This window comes from Balaenoptera physalus (genome assembly GCF_965194825.1).
Source record: "Balaenoptera physalus genome assembly, chromosome: 9".
NCBI lineage: Eukaryota > Metazoa > Chordata > Mammalia > Artiodactyla > Balaenopteridae > Balaenoptera > Balaenoptera physalus.
Genome location: NC_138888.1, coordinates 3,079,518 through 3,097,777, shown reverse-complemented (window position 1 = coordinate 3,097,777; position 18,260 = coordinate 3,079,518).

Here is an 18,260-nt window from a genome sequence, read left to right as displayed (position 1 = left end):
AGGGAGTTGGAAACCCAGAAACGGCCCCATTTCAGGGCTCCAGCATCTGAGATAATGTGTGCACTGTGCAGAATCACAGAGGCTTCTAGAAACAAGAGTCAATGAGACAGAGGTATTCCCCTGCTCTGAGTGCCAGGAAGGAGGAGAGGGGCCAAGGGTGAAGTTTTGTTAGCTCTCAAACACAGTGGTCAAGTCTCAGGGAGGAACCTTTGAGGAAAGGATGTTACATTGCCCCGAGACTAAAAGAAAACAAAACAAAAATTCTTTAAATGAGTAGAAGGTGAGCTCCAGGTCAGCAGTAAAACTTCTTTCAGCTGAGGGCAGCTTGCCCGGCTTCCTTGGCCTGTGAGCTGGCACCACACACGCTACAAAGGAGGAATTTCATTATCTTTCCTTTTTGAATACGTGACAATAAACTTGTTGCACAGATTTTCCAAATTGTTCAAATGTCCCCAAAGTTTAAGTAATCATATTCTTACAGTGAAACTTAGTTATTAAAAACACTGGGCTATATATTAATATAAGACATAATAAATAATATAAAATAAAGCATATTTATCCCACCACAATAATCACAACTCCTCTGAATATTCAAGATTTTTTAACCCTTAGAACAACTGTGAGGCAGACAGCTAGGGAGGCCCCATATCCTATAGTGTTTGGAGGAAGGGGCACCAGATCAGCTTTGCGACCTTGGGAAATCATTTTACCGGATGCGCAGTGTTAAGAATGCCGTGAGCTGACACGTGGGGTGCACTCACTTGGCATAGGCCCGGGTCTCGGTGAACATTCAACAAATCATAGCGATCATTTGAGTATTACTTGATGGGAACCCAAGATTGCTCTAGTTACATGACTTGCCCAACAAGATCCCAACAATTTTAAGCGGTTGAGCTAGGGTTCAAATCCAGGTTTGGTTCTGTTTTCAATCCCTAGTCCTTCCTCTTCCCGTGTTTCCTGGTCGCCTCTCTCACACTGTCTTGCCGTGGTGACCTCACAGACAGCACCGACCTTTGCCAAGAATACGCCATAACACCGACAGGTCTCTTCCTTGATAAACTGAGTATTTCCATGATCACTTATCTTCAGTGGTTCCCTGTTCATCTTCTCTGCTGGTAAATCGCTTCTGCTCACAAAATCCTTAAACAAACAAACCAAGAGACAAAAACCCCTTTCTCCTTCCTGCCTTCCCTTCAGCTCCAGGTCTAACATGTCCCTGCAGGGCACCCGTCTATAAAATGTTGTCTGCTATTTAACCCCCGTGTCAACCCCTCTCTTTGGCCCCTTGCAATCTGGCTACTAGTACATATATGTAAGCCCCTCCCCTTGGCTTCCTGACCCCGTTTTGGACCTTCTTGCTTTTCTCCACCTTTGTCATCTTGTCTGACTTCTTTTCTTGACTCCTCTTTCTAGTTACTCCTGACTTTTTCATTTTCTCTTAAAAATCAGATAATTTCAGGATGATAAGACATCTCAAAAGTTACCTGGTTGAACTGCCATCCACTGTTTGACCTCTCCCACCCCCCATATCCCTCTCTAAATGCCCACATGCAGGGCAGTGCACCTCTTCCCAGCGAACACCGTGGAAAGATCTATCATTTATCCCATCAAAACCGGCTTCTGACAGCCGTTTTCACTTCTGCACTTGAGATCACCAAGGGCAAACCCCATCCCTGCCCTTCACACAATCACTCCAGATATGGAAGGCTCTCACCTTGGCCTGACTCTGCCCCAAAACTCTGAGATTTCTTCTCTCTAGATAACAGCCCAAGTTTCTACAACTGCAACTCAAGATATGATTTCTTATTCTCCAGTCTCCTGTCACTGAGCCTGTCCCAATTTACGTAGATTTAAACTCTGAATTTTGCTTGCCTGAGAGGATCTGTGTCGCACACAGAGGGACGCTCCCCACGAAGATGCAAGTGGCATCTAAAGTGGGGGGGTGTCGATACTGGAATGGGGCCCCAAATGGATGGATGGAGGGATGGATGGATGGGCAGATGGGAACAGACAGATGGATAGAAGATGGATGGATGGATAGATGATAGGTAGGTAGATAGATAGATAGACAGACAGACAGGTAAACTGGATTCGTACATCAGAAGGAAAGTCAGACCACAGCTAGGCAAAATAAAAGCTGTTTATTTCGGTGTTGAAGGACGACAAGAGCAGTAAGTGTGAGTGTGAGCCTAGATGGTCAGGTGTGTGTGTGTTGCTTGTCCCCGGACAGTCGTGCATCAGTGTGTGATCGGCAGGTCCTGACCATACAGTGATAGCCAAGTCTCGCCTACAGCTCTGCTTCTCCACCAGCACCACTTGCCGTCCAGAAGGCGGATTTCTATTGTTCTCAGACATCTACTGCTCTCTGAAATGATCCTGTTTGACTTACTGTTTTTCGTCTGCACCCCAGTCCCACACGTGGGGAGTAAACTGTCTTGTTCTCAGTAGTAGGGCTCGTACCTAACACATAGCAACAACTCCGTAAATATTTGTCGGCACAATAAGCGACGTAGTAAGTGGATGAGTGTGTGGTCAACACAACAGAAGAGGGTGCGCTAACACACAGGCATTTTATGACACTGGGCCCTGGGAAGCACTGCCGATGTTGTTCCGCCACCGTGTGGCCTTTTAGGCTATTGCAGCGGAAGACTTACAGCGGAACTGCATTTTCACAGCTGTTTTCCAGATGAGGATAATTCTTGTTGTGCTGGCCCATGGGCTGGTGGAACTAGGTCAGAAGCTAATCAGATCTCCTATGCTCACCTGCTTCTCTCTTACCTCCCTTTCTGTCTGTGTCTGTGCACATCCCTTAGAGTCAGTGTTTGCTGAGGTCCATGTGCGGCCTCTGCCTTTCTCCTTGGGAAGTGTGTGTTGGCCCATTACACCTGCATGCTAATGACGGCTAATTCCATATCTCACCCATTGACCTCAGACTCCCCAAGCTCAGACTCCTCATTTAAGCATTCACAGATATAAGCTTCTTTCTTTTGTTGTCATGCAGTTCAAAATGGTTTCTAATTTCCCCTTGATTTTGTCTTTGGCCCATGAATTATTTAGAACTCTATTTAGATATTTGGGGGGGGGTGTTCTAGATATTTTATTGTTAGTGATTTATAACTGAATTCCATTGTGTTCAGAAATACATTTTGCAAGATTTTGATCCTTTTCAATTTATTGAGACTTGCTTTATGTGCCAACATATTGCCTATCTTAGTGAATGTATTATGTGCACTGGTAAAGAATTTGTATTCTGCACTTATTCAATGCAGTATTCTATAGATATCAATTAGATAAAGGTGGTAGATAGTAGTGTTCAATCATCTGTGTCTTTACTAATTTTTTGTCAGGTTGTTCTACCAGTTGCAGAAAGAGGCATAATAACTCTTAGCCATAATTGCAGAATTGTCTATATGTCCCAATTCTGTCCATTTTTGCTTTATGTATCTGATGCTCTGTTATTAAGCATATATACATATTTAATTGCTAAGTCTTCCTGACAAATGGTTACTTTTTATTATTATGATAATAAAATGTCTCTGGTAATACTCTGATATTACAATAACCACTCAAGCTTTCTTATATTGTACTTATTCTTGCTCATGGTGTATGCTTTTTGTTCCATTTCTTTCAAGCTATCTTTGTCTTTATATTTAACGTATGTCTCTTGTCGCCAGCATATAGTTTGGTCTGACGATCTCTGGCTTTTAATTACCATGTTTAGACCATCAACATTTAATGTAAGGGTTGAAATAGTGGGGTCCTTGTCTTCCATTTTATTATTATTTTCTCGTTTTGTTCCTCTGATCCTCCTTTCTTTTGGATAATCTGATTTTTTTTCTATTTTATTTTAATTTATCTATGGGCTTTTCAGCTATATCCCTTTGTGTTTATAGTGGCTGCTCTATGGATTAAAATATACATACCTAATTTTTCACATTTGACCTAGAGTTATATTGTCCCACAGACTTGCAGACCTATTGGACCCTCTATACCTCCATCCGGCAAAGCTATCATTCAGATTTGAAGGAGAGATAAAGAGTTACAGAAGCAAAAGCTAAAAGAGTTCAGCACCACTAAACTGCCTTTACAAGAAATGTTCATGCAGCTCAATATCAAAAAAACAACCCAATCCAAAAATGGGCAGAAGACCTAAATAGACATTTCTCCAAAGAAGATGTACAGATTGCCAACAAACATATGAAAGGATGCTCAACATCACTAATCATTAAAGAAATGCAAATCAAAACTACAATGAGGTATCACCTCACACCAGTCAGAATGGCCACCATCAAAAAACCTACAAACCATAAATGCTGGAGAGGGTGTGGAGAAAAGGGCACCCTCTTGCACCGTTGGTGGGAACGTAAATTGATACAGCCACTATGGAGAACAGTATGGAGGTTCCTTAAAAAACTAAAAACAGAACTACCATATGACCCAGCAATCCCACTACTGGGAATATACCCTGAGAAAACCATAATTCAAAAAGAGTCATGTACCACAGTGTTCATTGCAGCTCTATTTACAATAGCCAGGACATGGAAGCAACCTAAGTGTCCATCGACAGATGAATGGATAAAGAAGATGTGGTACATATATACAATGGAATATTACTCAGCCATAAAAAGAAATGAAATTGAGTTATTTGTAGTGAGGTGGATGGACCTAGAGTCTGCCATACAAAGTGAAGTAAGTCAGAAAGAGAAAAACAAATACCATATGCTAACACACATATATGGAATCTAAAAAAAAAAAAAAAAAAAAGGTTCTGAAGAACCTAGGGGCAGGACAAGAATAAAGATGCAGACATAGAGAATGGACTTGAGGACACAGGGAGGGGGAAGGGTAAGCTGGGACGAAGTGAGAGTGGCACGGACATATATACACTACAAAATGTAAAATAGATAACTAGTGGGAAGCAGCTGCATAGCACAGGGAGATCCACTCGGTGCTTTGTGACCACCTAGAGGGTGGGATAGGGAGGGTGGGATAGGGAGGGTGGGAGGGAGACACAAGAGGGAGGGGATATGGGGATATATGTATACGTATAGATGATTCACTTTGTTATACAGCAGAAACTCACACAACATTGTTAAGCAATTATACTCCAATAAAGATGTTAAAAAAGAAAAAAAAGATATAGAGTGGCTGAATGGATTTTAAAACAAAATCCATCTGTATGCTGCCTAAAAGAGATTCACTTCGGATCTAAAAGCACAAACAGACTGAACGTGAGGGGATGGAAAAAGGTATTCCATGCAAATGGAAATCAGAAGAAAGCTGGGGTAACAATACTTAGACAAAATTGACTTTAAAATAAAGACTGTTACAAGAGACAAGAAAGACATTACATAATGATCAAGGGATCAATCCAAGAAGAAGATATAACAATTGTAAACATATGCACTCAACATAGGAGCACCTAAATACATAAAGCAAATACTAACAGACATAAGAGAGAAATTGACAGTAACACAATAATAGTACGGGACTTTAACACCTCACTTACATCAATGGACAAATCATCCAGACAGGAAATCCATGAGGAAACACTAGACACATTAGACCAGATGGAGTTAATAGAAACATATGGAGCGTTCCATCCAAAAGCAGCAGAATACACATTCTTTTCAAGTGCACATGGAACATTCTCCAGGATAGATCACATGCTAGGCCACAAAACAAGCCTCAGTACATTTAAGAAAATTGAAATAATATCAAGCATTTTTCTGACCACAACAGTATGAGAATAGAAGTTAACTACAAGAAAAAAACCCACAAACACATGGAAGCTAAACAATATGCTACTAAACAACAAATGGGTCACTGAAGAAATCTAAGAGGAAATCAAAAAATACTTGGGGACAAATGAAAATGGAAACACAATGATCCAAAATCTATGGGACACAGCAAAATCAGTTCTAAAAGGAAAGTTTATAGCAATACAAGTCTGCCACAGGAAACAAGAACAATCTTAAATAAACAATGTAACCTTACACCTAAAAAAAAAAAACTAGAAAAAGAAGAACAAACTAAGCCTAAAATAAAAAGTATCAGAGGGGCTTCCCTGGTGGCGCAGTGGTTGAGAATCTGCCTGCCAATGCAGGGGTAAACGGGTTCGAGCCCTGGTCTGGGAAGATCCCACATGCCGCGGAGCAACTGGGCCCATGAGCCACAACTACTGAGCCTGTGCGTCTGGAGCCCATGCTCGGCAACAAGAGAGGCCACAATAGTGAGAGGCCCACGCACCGCGATGAAGAGTGGCCCCCGTTCGCCGCAACTAGAGAAGGCCCTCACACAGAAACGAAGACCCAACACAGCCAAAAATAAATAAATAAATAAATTTTAAAAGTATCAGAGCAGAAATAAATGAAATATAGAGTAGAAAAACAGTAGAAAAGATCAACAAAGTTAAGAATTCTTTTTTAAAAAGATAAACAAAATTGATAAACCTTTAGCCAGACTCATCAAGAAAAAAAGAGGTCTCAAATAAATAAAACCAGAAATGAAAGAGGAGAAGTTACAACCAACACAACTGAAATCCAAAAGATCATAAAAGATTAGCATGAAAAATTATATGTCAATAAAATGGACAACCTAGAAGAAATTCTTAGAAATATACAATCTCACAAGACTGAATCAGAAAGAATAGAAAATATGAACAGACAAATTACCAGTAACAAAATTGAATCAGTAATTTTAAAAATTACTAACAGGGCTTCCCTGGTGGTGCAGTGGTTAAGAATCCACCTGCCAATGCAGGGGACACGGGTTCGTGCCCCGGTCCGGGAAGATCACACATGCCGTGGAGCAATTAGGCCCGTGAGCCACAACTACTGAGCCTGCGCGTCTGGAGCCTGTGCTCTGCAACGGGAGAGGCCGCGACAGTGAGAGGCCTGCACACCGCGATGAAGAGTGGCCCCCGCTCGCCACAACTAGAGAAAGCCCTCGCACAGAAACAAAGACCCAACACAGCCAAAAATTAATTAATTAATTAATTAATTAATTATTTTAAAAATTACTAACAAACAAAAGTCCAGGAGCAGATGGCTTCAAACGTGAATTATACCAAATATTTAAATAAGAGTTAGTATATCCTTCATGAACTATTCCAAAAAGTTGCAAAGGAACACTTCCAAACTCATTCTTTGAGATCAGCATCATTCTGATACCAAAACCAGAAAAAGACAGTACAAAAAATATTACAGACCAATATCACTGATGAGCATAGGTACAAAATTCCACAACAAAATATTTGCAAACTGAATCCAACTATACATTAAAAGGATCATACACCATGATCAAATGGGATTTATCCCAAGGATGGTTCAATATCCACAAATCCATCAACATGATACACCACAGTAACAAATGGAAGAATAAAAATTATATGATCATCCCAGTAGATGCAGAAAAAGATTTTGACAAAACTCAACATTTATTTACGATAAAAACTCTCAACAATGTAGGTATATAGGGAGCATACCAATAAAGGCCATATATAACAAACACAAAGCTAACATCATACTCAATGGTAAAAAGCTGAAAGCATTTCCTCTAAGATCAGGAATAAGACAAAGATGTCCACTCTTACTACTTTTATTCAACATAGTATTGGAAGCCCTAACCACAGCAATCAGAGAAGAAAAAGAAATAAAAGAAATCTAAATTGAAAAGGAAGAAATAAAACTGTCACTGTTTGCAGATGACATGATTCTGTATAGAGAAAATCCTAAAGATGTCACCAGAAAACTATTAGAACTAATAAATGAATCAGCAAAGTTGCAGGATACAAAATTAATACACAGAAATCTGTTGCATTTCTATGCACTCACAATGAACTATAAGAAAGAGAAACTAAGAAAACAATCCCATTTGGAATTCCCTGGTGGTCCAGTGGTTGGGACTCTGCATTTTCACTGCTGAGGGCCTGGGTTCAATCCCTGGTCAGGGAACTAAAGATCCCACAAGCCGCACAGCACGGCCAAAAAGAAAAAAAGAGAAGAAAAGAAAAGAAAACATTCCCATTTACAGTTTCATCAAAAAACAATAAAATACCTAAGAATAAATCTAACCAAGGAGGTAAAAAACTTGTACTCAGAAAACTATAAGACACTGACGAATGAAATTCAAGATGATACAAACAAATGGGAAGATATACCATGCTCATGAGTTGAAAGAATTAATATTGCTCAAATTACCATACTACCCAGGGCAATCCACAGATTCAATGCAATCGCTATCAAAACACCAATGACATTTTTCTCAACACTAAAACATATAATTTTTAAATTTGTATGGAAACACAGAAGACCCTGAATAGCCAAAACAATCTTGAGAGAGACAAACAGAGTTGGAGGAATCACACTCCCTGACTTCAGACTATACTACAAAGGTACAATAATCAAAACAGTATGGTACTGGCACAAAAACACACACACACAGATCCATGGAAAAGAATATAGAGCCCAGAAATAAACCCACACTTACATGGTCAATTAATTTATGACAAAGGAGATAAGAATATACAATGGGGAAAAGACAGCTTCTTCAATACGGTGCTGGGAAACTGGACAGCTACATGCAAAAGAATCAAACTGGACTACTTTCTCACACCATATACTAAAATAAAGTCAAAATGGATTAAAGACTTAAATGTAAGACCATTAAAGACTTACATGAAACCATAAAACTTCTAAAGGAAAACATAAGCAGTATACTCTGTCACATTGGTCTTAGTAATATATTTTGCGTTTGCCTCCTCAGGCAAGAGAAACAAAAGCAAAAATAAACAAATGGGACTAAAACTAAAAATCTTTTGCACAGTGAAGGAAAGTAGCAACAAAACAAAAAGACAGCCTACTGAATGGGAGAAGATATTTGCAAATGCTATCTCTAATAAGGGTTAATTTCCAAAATATACAAAGAATTCTTACAACTGCACATCAAAAAAAAAAAAAATTAAAAATGGGTGGAGGACCTAAATAGACATTGTTCCAAAAAAGACATACAGATGGCCAACAGACACATGAAAAGATACTCAACATCAATAATCATCAGGGGAATGCAAATCAAAACCACAATGAGATACCACCTCACACCTGTCAGAATGATTATCAACAAAAAGACAACAAATAACAAACTGCCATATGTTCTAGCAAATACCACATGATCTCGCTTATATGTGGAACTCAAAAACCAAAGCAAGCAAACAAACAAAGTGAAAACAGATGACTAGAAATAGAAGACAAACAGTGGGTTGCTGGGAGGGGGGTGGTGTTGGGCAAAATAGGTAAAGGGGATTAAGATGTTCAAACCTCCAGCTTTAAAATAAATAAGCTGGTGGCGCAGTGGTTAATTATCAGCCTGCCAATGCAGGGGACATGGGTTCGAGCCCTGGTCCAGGAAGATCTCACATGCCGCGGAGCAACTAAGTCTGTGCGCCATAACTACTGAGCCTGCACACCTAGAGCCCGTGCTCCACAACAAGAGAAGCCACCGCAATGAGAGGCCCGTGCACCACAACAAAGAGCAGCCCCCGCTCACCGCAACTAGAGAAAACCTGCGCGCAGCAACGAAGACCCAACACAGCCAAAAAAAATAAAAATTAAAATAATAATAATAAACTAAAATAAATAAGCTGTGGGAATGTAATATACAGCATAAGGAAGATGGTCAATAATATTATAATAACTTGGTTGGGGACAGATGGTTACTAGACTTGGTAATCATTTCTTAATGTATGCAAATGTCAAAGCAATATGTAGTACACTTATAACATAATATCAACTATATTTCAATTAAATAAACATTAAATATAGTGTGACTGTATGGCCCAGCAATTCTACTCCTAGGAATATACTCAAGAGAAATGAAAACATATGTCTACACAAAACATATGTAAACGTTTATAGTAGCATTATTCATAATAACCAAAAAGCAGAAACAACCCAAATGCCCATCAGAGAATGAATGGATAAACAAAATGTGGTCTGTCTATACAGTGGAATATTATTCATCCCTAAAAAGAATGAAATACTGATACATGCTGTAACATAGATGAATCTTGAAAATACGATGCTAAGTGAAAGAAGCCATGACAAAAGACCACATTTACATGAAATGTCCAGAACTGGCAAATCCATAGAGACAGGAAACAGATCAGTGGTTTCCAGGAGATGAGGAGGGAGGAAAGTGGAGTGCTGCTGATGGGTATAGGGTGATGAAAATATCCTAACATTAGCCATGCTAGTTGCACAATCTTGAATATACTAAAACCACTAAGTTGTATTTTAAAAGGGTGAATTTACCGGTATATGAATTTTATCTCAATAAAGCTGCTATTTAAAAATGAAGTAGCATTGTCATCTATCAATGGCAATGTCTAAAAGTTTGGTAACATGTGGTGTTCAGAAGGGTGTGCGTGAGTAGTTAGTCTGTAATGCTGATGGCGGTCATGTAAATTGGTACAACTTTGGTGAGCCATTTTGTAGTTTCTATCACTCTTTAATATGCATATATCCTTTGACCCAGAATTTCCAATTCTAGGAAAATGTTCTATTAGTAAATTCATATTTGTACACAACAGATTTGGTAGTTCTATGTATGTTAATGCAGAATGATCTATAAGATATGCTTTTGGACTGATGAAATTTGAAAATATCTGTGGTTTAGTTAATAGTATTGTACCAATGTTAATTTCCTGATTTTGACAGTTATGTAATGGTTAAATAAGTTTTCAATTATCAGGGTAAACTAGGTGAAGTTTATGGGAGCTCTCTGTACCATTTTTGCAACATTTTTATAAGTCTAAAATTATTGTACAATAAAAATTTTACCTTATACAGTTTTAGAATAAATATGTCTGCTGTCAAAATATAGGTGTTTGTTTGGAAATGAACACAATTCAGAACAGTTCCCTGCAGTCAGGATTGTGGAGAATACAATCAGAAAGATGTTTAGAGAGGTGACTTTATTTTGCATGATAGATATTAAGGTGCTAATTGCATTATTCTTTGAAATTTTTGTATATATATTTATAACAAATTATTAAAAGCAAAGTGCACAAAAATTGGTGTAGACAATCTTACTTACAAAGCTGAAATAGAGACACAGACGCAGAGAACAAACGTATGGATACCAAGGGGGAAAGGGGTGGGGTGGGATGAATTGGGAGATCGGGATTGACATATATACACATTGATACTATGTATAAAATAGACAACTAATGAGAACCTGCTGTATAGCACAGGGAACTCTACTCAGTGTTCTGTGGTGACCTAAATGGGAAGAAAATCCAAAAAAGAGGGGATATATGTATACGTATAGCTGATTAACTTTGCTGTACAGTAGAAACTAACACAACATTGTAAAGCAACTGTACTCCAATAAAAATTTAAAAAAGAAAAAGAAAGTGCACAGAAAAAAGACAATACAAAAATGGTTGCAATCAACGTCATGAGTCCACGAATGTCCTGGGAACTTCCCACAGGATCCAGGATTCAAGCTTCTGGTTTGAAAAACTTGACAGGGTCAGCAAATACGTTTGCTTTGCGGTGCTACTTTTTTCTCCACTGCGGGTTGCCTCCAAGGAAAGGAGTGTTTCTGTGGGATGCCCTGTGTCCCTGCGATGGAAGAAAGGGGAATCAGATGGAGAAGGAGGGAAAATCCTTCAAAAACCATGATTTCCATGTCTAGAGCTGTCTTGTGTTCACAGAGAGATGCCATCTGCCCATTCAGGAGGGTGCAGTGAGACTCTCTGCCCGGGCTCAGCAGGCTCCTGTGAACTATTTTTGTCAGTATTGATAACTCATAGCTTCAACAGAGAACAGTAGTCAGTCTCTAGCAACCATGCACCATTTTTCCCCTGACATTTCCTACTTCTCTAGATTCCTATGGAGACCATTGTTTTCTTCTTGCTTTAATCTTTGTGTGACACAAGCAAAATCTTCACAGCTTTTCTGCTTTCTTATCGGCAGGAGTGGATGTGGATTGAGCCAAAACAAGAGGAAAGAAACAGTTGTGAACCCAAATCCCTCAAACCGCCAGACTGCTTTCGTACTTCTTTCAGCCCTGAGGGACAACTACGAGAAGTCATCTCAGCTTCCTCTTGGCTTTTACTAACTGCTTCTTGGCCTCCGGGGTGGGATGGACCCTGGACCAGACACACAAGGTTCATATGGCTTCCTGATTCTGGATGCTGCTATTGAACATCCAATAAAACACTGCAGAGAGCCAAGGTGAATAGCCACGGCAGATCTGCAGACGGATAAGAATAAACAGGAGGAAAATTGAGCTGTTTTTCTAGCAATTCTTCTTTTAAAGCTGGTTCTTAGGATTTGCTTCCACATTTCAGTCCTCATCGTACTGGGCAGGGCTTACGTCCCCGCTGACGTTCTCTCCCCTCATCTGGCAGTCCTTCAGTGCTGTTTTAGTCCTTCCATGTCACCATCCTGTGGTCTTTGCCAGCTCCTTGCCCTTTCTGATCTGTAAATGACAGTCCCTCCTTGAGGAATTCCCTGGCAGTTCAGGGGTTAGGACTCGGCGTTCTCACTGGCATGGCCAGGGTTCAATCCCTGTTCAGGGAACTAAGATCCTGCAAGCCACACAGTTTGGTCAACAACAACAAAAAGAAGTCCCTCCAATTTCCATGCAGAACCCTCTTCTGTGCCTCACCTCAAAGTCTGCTAAGAAACCTCATCCATTCTTTGACTTCATGATCAACCCATGCACAGCAACTCCCAGATTTTTATACCCAGCTCAGACTTCCTAAAATGGTATTTGACGAATCCATGTGAAAATCTCACAGCTGCATCAAACGGTATGTCTACACTCGTCTGTTTCCCACCTGACGTGCTCTCCCCCAGTGTCCACTAGCTCCGCTAATCCTGCCATCATGTCCCTTCTCCCTCGTAACTGACCTGGGTGTCACTCTTGAAAGTGAGGGTAGTCATCAGTTAGAGCCATTAAACTGTAATTGGCTTAATAAATAATGAACCTGCCTTCACTGATCGAGCTCTCTTTGTTTTCACAAAAACTTGCATGTCCTCCAAGAGGCATGTAGCCTAGACATTAAGATGTTTGCTTGAGTTATTTTTCTGGAACTTGGAGCCAGCTGTGTCCAGTTCCAGTTCAAGCTGGTTAAGACTGGTTAGGACCCATCGACCCTCCAACTGGGCGTGTGCGAGTGTCCGACAGGTGACAATTTGATGTCAGAGAGCCAGAAAATCCACCCTCAGAGCTGGCTAACACTGCCATTTTCTGAGCACGCATCCCGTGAAGAAGTCTGTAGCACGGTTGCATCTGGGCAAATCTCAAATATTCCTCCTGAAGGCAAAGGGCTCCGGATATTTATGGGAAAAAGAAAAAGGGTGGTCTGAGGCCGGGGGAGCTTGGGGGGAAGTGATTTGAGATTTGTTCTCCCATCTCCTTGTGTGGTTGCCTCGAGTTTCAACCCTTTTTCCGCAGCAAACCTCTGCATCTCAGTGTTGGTTTTGCGGCATGTGGGGCAAACTGACCACGCTTACCCCCCTGCCCCTGGTGCCTCAGCTGCATCGAATCTTGTTCACTCTTCCAGGGAAATCTCCCTCTTGGGGCTGGAGTGCAAGTGCCTTGGGGCAGCAGGGGAGGCAACATCCCTTCTGACACCTGCTGCGTTTCCACCAGCATCACTTTCTGGAGGACAGAGTGCGGTGACGATGGTGACAGTACTCAGTCCCAGGGCCAGAGGAGTGACAGGTGATGACTGCCCGGGGCCAGGGCAGGGGGCATGCTGGGCTGAGACTTCCCTCCACGGCGCTTCCTTGGAGGTGAGGGAATATGGGAGCAGGGGAGCCAGGATTCCTGCAGCAGGTGGGAGGCTTGGGAGTGTCACCCACCCAGCACTGCTCTGTCCCTGCTGCTGCGAGGCTGCACTTGGGAAACGCTGGGAGAGAGTGATGCGTCGTTTTTCCAGTTACTGGGATCAACTTTCTGCCCCCTCCCCCAGGTAAAAAGTGTTCCCAGAGTATGACAGCTGTGTGAAAATCAGCAAGTTCCTGAAACAACCAACGTCCCCTCCCATCACCCCAAGGTCTCGTAGGCCTGGAGGAGGGCAAACAACTTAGAAACCACACATAGCAGTTTGTTTGTGCACGTCTCCATGAAGCCAACCTGCTTCTCAGACACATAAGCTCCTTGTCCCGTCGATCTGAGCAGCGCTGCAGTGAGAGCGCGCGGGATACACTGGCAAGGTGTCACCCCCGAATTCCAAGGGGCACCGTGGGACACGTACAGAAGCTGAGTCACGGCTCGGAGGACGGTGGACGTGACAGATGCCAAGTCTGCAGTGGAGGGGACGGGCCGTCTGGAGGCGTGGGGACAATGGGCGTGCCGGGAGCGGGGGAGCGCTCAGCCCGCTAAGAAGGGTCCTTTGTGGGCAGTGAGCCTCCGTCAGCCTCGGGCCGGGCCAGGCTGGCCACACAGGATCAAGGATCAAGGGCACGGGGCCAGGCTCCCAGGACTGCTGCTGAGGAAGTGCTTCCCCTTCCAGACTCAGGCAAGGGGGCCATCAGGACTGCATGTGTTCATCATTAATTACGTAGTGTTAATTATGAATTTTACTGTGCAAATTCCCTCCTATCTCTGAAATGTATTTTGCTCATAAATTGTAATAAAGATTAAAAATGCAATGATTAAGTTTTTCCTGACTGGGTTTTCCTGACAGGTGAACTTTTAAAATAGCAAGAAACATTTTATTCTTTGTGTTATTCTTTGTGCACTTGTATACACTATTCACAGTTAAAGGACATTTATCGCTATTTTCCTTTTAATTTCACCCTTGCCGCAATAAAGCTTTCGGTTGGGGAAAAGCAAAATAAAATAAAAATTAAAATATATGTGTGTGTGGATATGTATATATGTTTATGAATATGTATATGTGTATTAATATGTACATTATGTATATGTATAAGATAAGTATATGTACATTATATGAATATATATGTGTGCATGTGAGCCTATATGAATATGTACCTATGTGTATGGATATGGCTATGTGTGTGTATGCCTAAATGAATACGTATATATGTATATGAGTATGTATGTGGTATGTAAAGTGACCATCACATGATCACCTCCTTGACCCCTGCCCCAGGTAGGCCAAGCCTCCCGCCTGCACCCACACCACCCCAGGTCCCAGAGCCCCCTTCCTGCCTGAGAGCAGTGCCCTGTGGAGGCTTTGCCCTCCTGCATCCTGGGGGGGCCACACCAGCCTCTGCAGGACAAAGGTGTGGCCAGTAACCCCAGGACCGTCCAGCTTGAGCTGACTCCTCCAAGAGATTGTCACACCAAGTCACTCTGTCACCCAGATCGTCCTCACCCAGACCCTCTCCTCTGCTCCGTGCACTCCCAAACCCTTCCACCGCACATCTGAAAGCTCTTTTTGTTTCAAATTTGTACAGCTTTACTGGTATATAAGTAACATATAATAAGCTGTACGTGTTCAATTTGTGCAGTTTGATGAGTTTTGACATGTGTGTGCTCCTGTGAGGTCATCACCACGATCAAGGTCATGAGCATGTCCATTACACCCAAACGTTTCTCGTACCTCTTTGTGACCCATCTCTCCCTCCCAACTTCCACCCTGCAGCAACCACAGATGTGTTCTCTGTAACTGTATTTTATATAATTTTATGTAAATGGAATAATATACTATGTCCTTTTTGTTGTCTGTCTTCTTTTATGCAACATAATTAGATTCTTCAGTGTTATTTCATGTATAAATAGTTTATTCTTTGCTATTACTAAGTAGTATTCCATTGTGTGGATACACCCAAAATATACTTATCCATTCACCTGTTGATGGACATTTGGGCTGTTTTCAGTTGCTAGGTAGTACAAATAAAGCTTCTATAAGCATTGTACACCAGTATTTCTGTGGAACAAAATTTCCATTTCTCTTGGACAAATATCTAGGAGTGGAAAAGCTGAACCACATATAGATATGTCTTTAATTTTTAAAGAAACTACCAAACATTTTCCAGAGTAGATGTACACTTTTACATTGCTGCCACCAGTGTGTGAGAGTTCCCAAATCTTTGTCAATACTTATTACAATCAGTCTTTTAAATTTTAGCCATGATAGCAGGTGTGTGGTGGTTTCTCATTGTAGTTGCAATTTGCATTTCCATAATAATTATATAGAGTGTATTTTTATTTTTATTTTTTATCTATATATCTTACTTTGTGAAGTGTCTGTCCAAATCTTCTGTCCATTTTAAATGAGTTGTTTGTTTTCATATAATTTAGCAGTAAGAGGTCTGTATATGTACAAGTCCTTTGCTGGATATATATTTTCTCCCAGGCTGTGACTTGCTTTTTCATTTTCATAACAATGTATTGGTATTTTAAACAGCAAACATTTTCACTTTGAGGAAGTCAAACTTATTGATTTTTTTGTCTTTTATAATTTGTGGCATTGGGGTTTAAATTTCCTTAAATTTTTGCCAAACTCAAGGTCACTTGAGGTCACTTGAGGTCACAAGCTTATCTACTCTGTTTTCTTCTAGAAGTTTTATGGTTTTATCTGTTGCATTTGGGCCTGGGGCCTATTTCAAGTTGATGCTTTAAATGGTGAGAAGTAGGTGTTTACACTTTTGTTTTTGTTTTTATATGGCTACCGATTACCCTAGGACCATTTGTTGAGGAGATTATCCTTGAGTTGCCGTTGCACCTTTGTCAATTGATTATAGATATGTGGATCTATTTTTGTAGTTTTTATTTAATTTATCTTTTTTATCTTTATGCCAGTAACACACAGCTTTGATTAATGTAGTTTTATGATATGTCTTGAAATCATTTAGGATTTTGTCCTTTTTCAATGTTACTTTGACTATATTAGGTCATTTTCATTTCCATTTAAAATTTACAATTAGCTTTTCAACACCTAACAAAAAAGGCCTGCTGGGATTTAATTGAAATTGCCTTGAATCTATAGATCAGTTTAAGGAGAACCAGCATCTTAATAATATTGTCTTCTAATCTAATCCGTTAACATAGTGTATCTCTCCATTTACCTAGATCTTCTTTTATTTTTCTCAGCAATGTTTTGCAGCAAGATACTACAGATAAGATAAATGTCCATAATTAGGTAATTTGTAATGCATCCATGTTATATCAGGTAAGAGACTAGTTTTACTAGATAAAATAGAAAACTCAAATTACAGTAGGTTGAAAAGATTGAAGTTTAATTTTCTCTAACGTGTAAATCTCGAAGGAGGCAATTCAAGGCTTGTACTGAAGGTCCATGATGTCTTAGAGGCCCAGGTCCTTCTAGATTTCTTCTCTATCATTGTTGTCACAAGGCTCCCACCTAAGGTCAAAGAGACTGCTGGAACTACAGTCAGTGTGTCTGTAATACACACAGAAATTCAGATGGGGATGGCAGAGGAAGGAAAACTCCTTAAGACACAGTAGTGAGGTTTAGGACACAATTCAGAAGCAAGCGGAATAGAGTGGGAATGAATAATGATTCAAAGAAGTAAAGGTAAAAGTGATGAGTGCAAATGACATGCATATAATGCATGACAAATGTATAACAGATACCGCCAAAACAGGGAACCAAAAGAACAGGACAAGTGTCAAGCTATAAATTATACAGAAATACGCAACAAGTTAGAAGAAATTTTTTAAATATATTCTTTAGGTTGAAAAGTCCACAGCAGCCACTGAAAAACAGACACCGAACATTTCACAAGTTACCAAAAAGCAAGGTAAAGAAGAAACCTTTAAACATCCAGACAAAAAAGACTAAGTCACCTGTCAGAGAAAAATATCAGACTGGCTCCAGAATAATTCCTAAAAACGTTCCATCCATCTGTGGAAAAATATCTACAGGTTTGCTAAGAAAGAATGTGACCGATAAACTTTCTACCAAGCCAAATTGTCACTTAAATATAAAAGGATAGAACAGGAAGTATAAATGGATAGTAATAAAAGTAACTGCTAGAACAAAATACAAATGTCCAGCTTACTAGAAGTACACAAGTAAAACAAAACAACCACAAAAACAAACACAGATCAATTTAGTGGAAAACATGTTTTAAATAAGCAATAAAAATAGTAAATGTAACGTAAAAATCATGACAAAATACTAAAAGCATCCTCCGTAACAATCAATGCAATTGAACTAATCTCATTTGTAAAATACAGACTCTCAAATCGAATCAAAAGGCAAAACCTAACATATGCAATACTGAAAAAAATTTAAAATAAAAAATAAA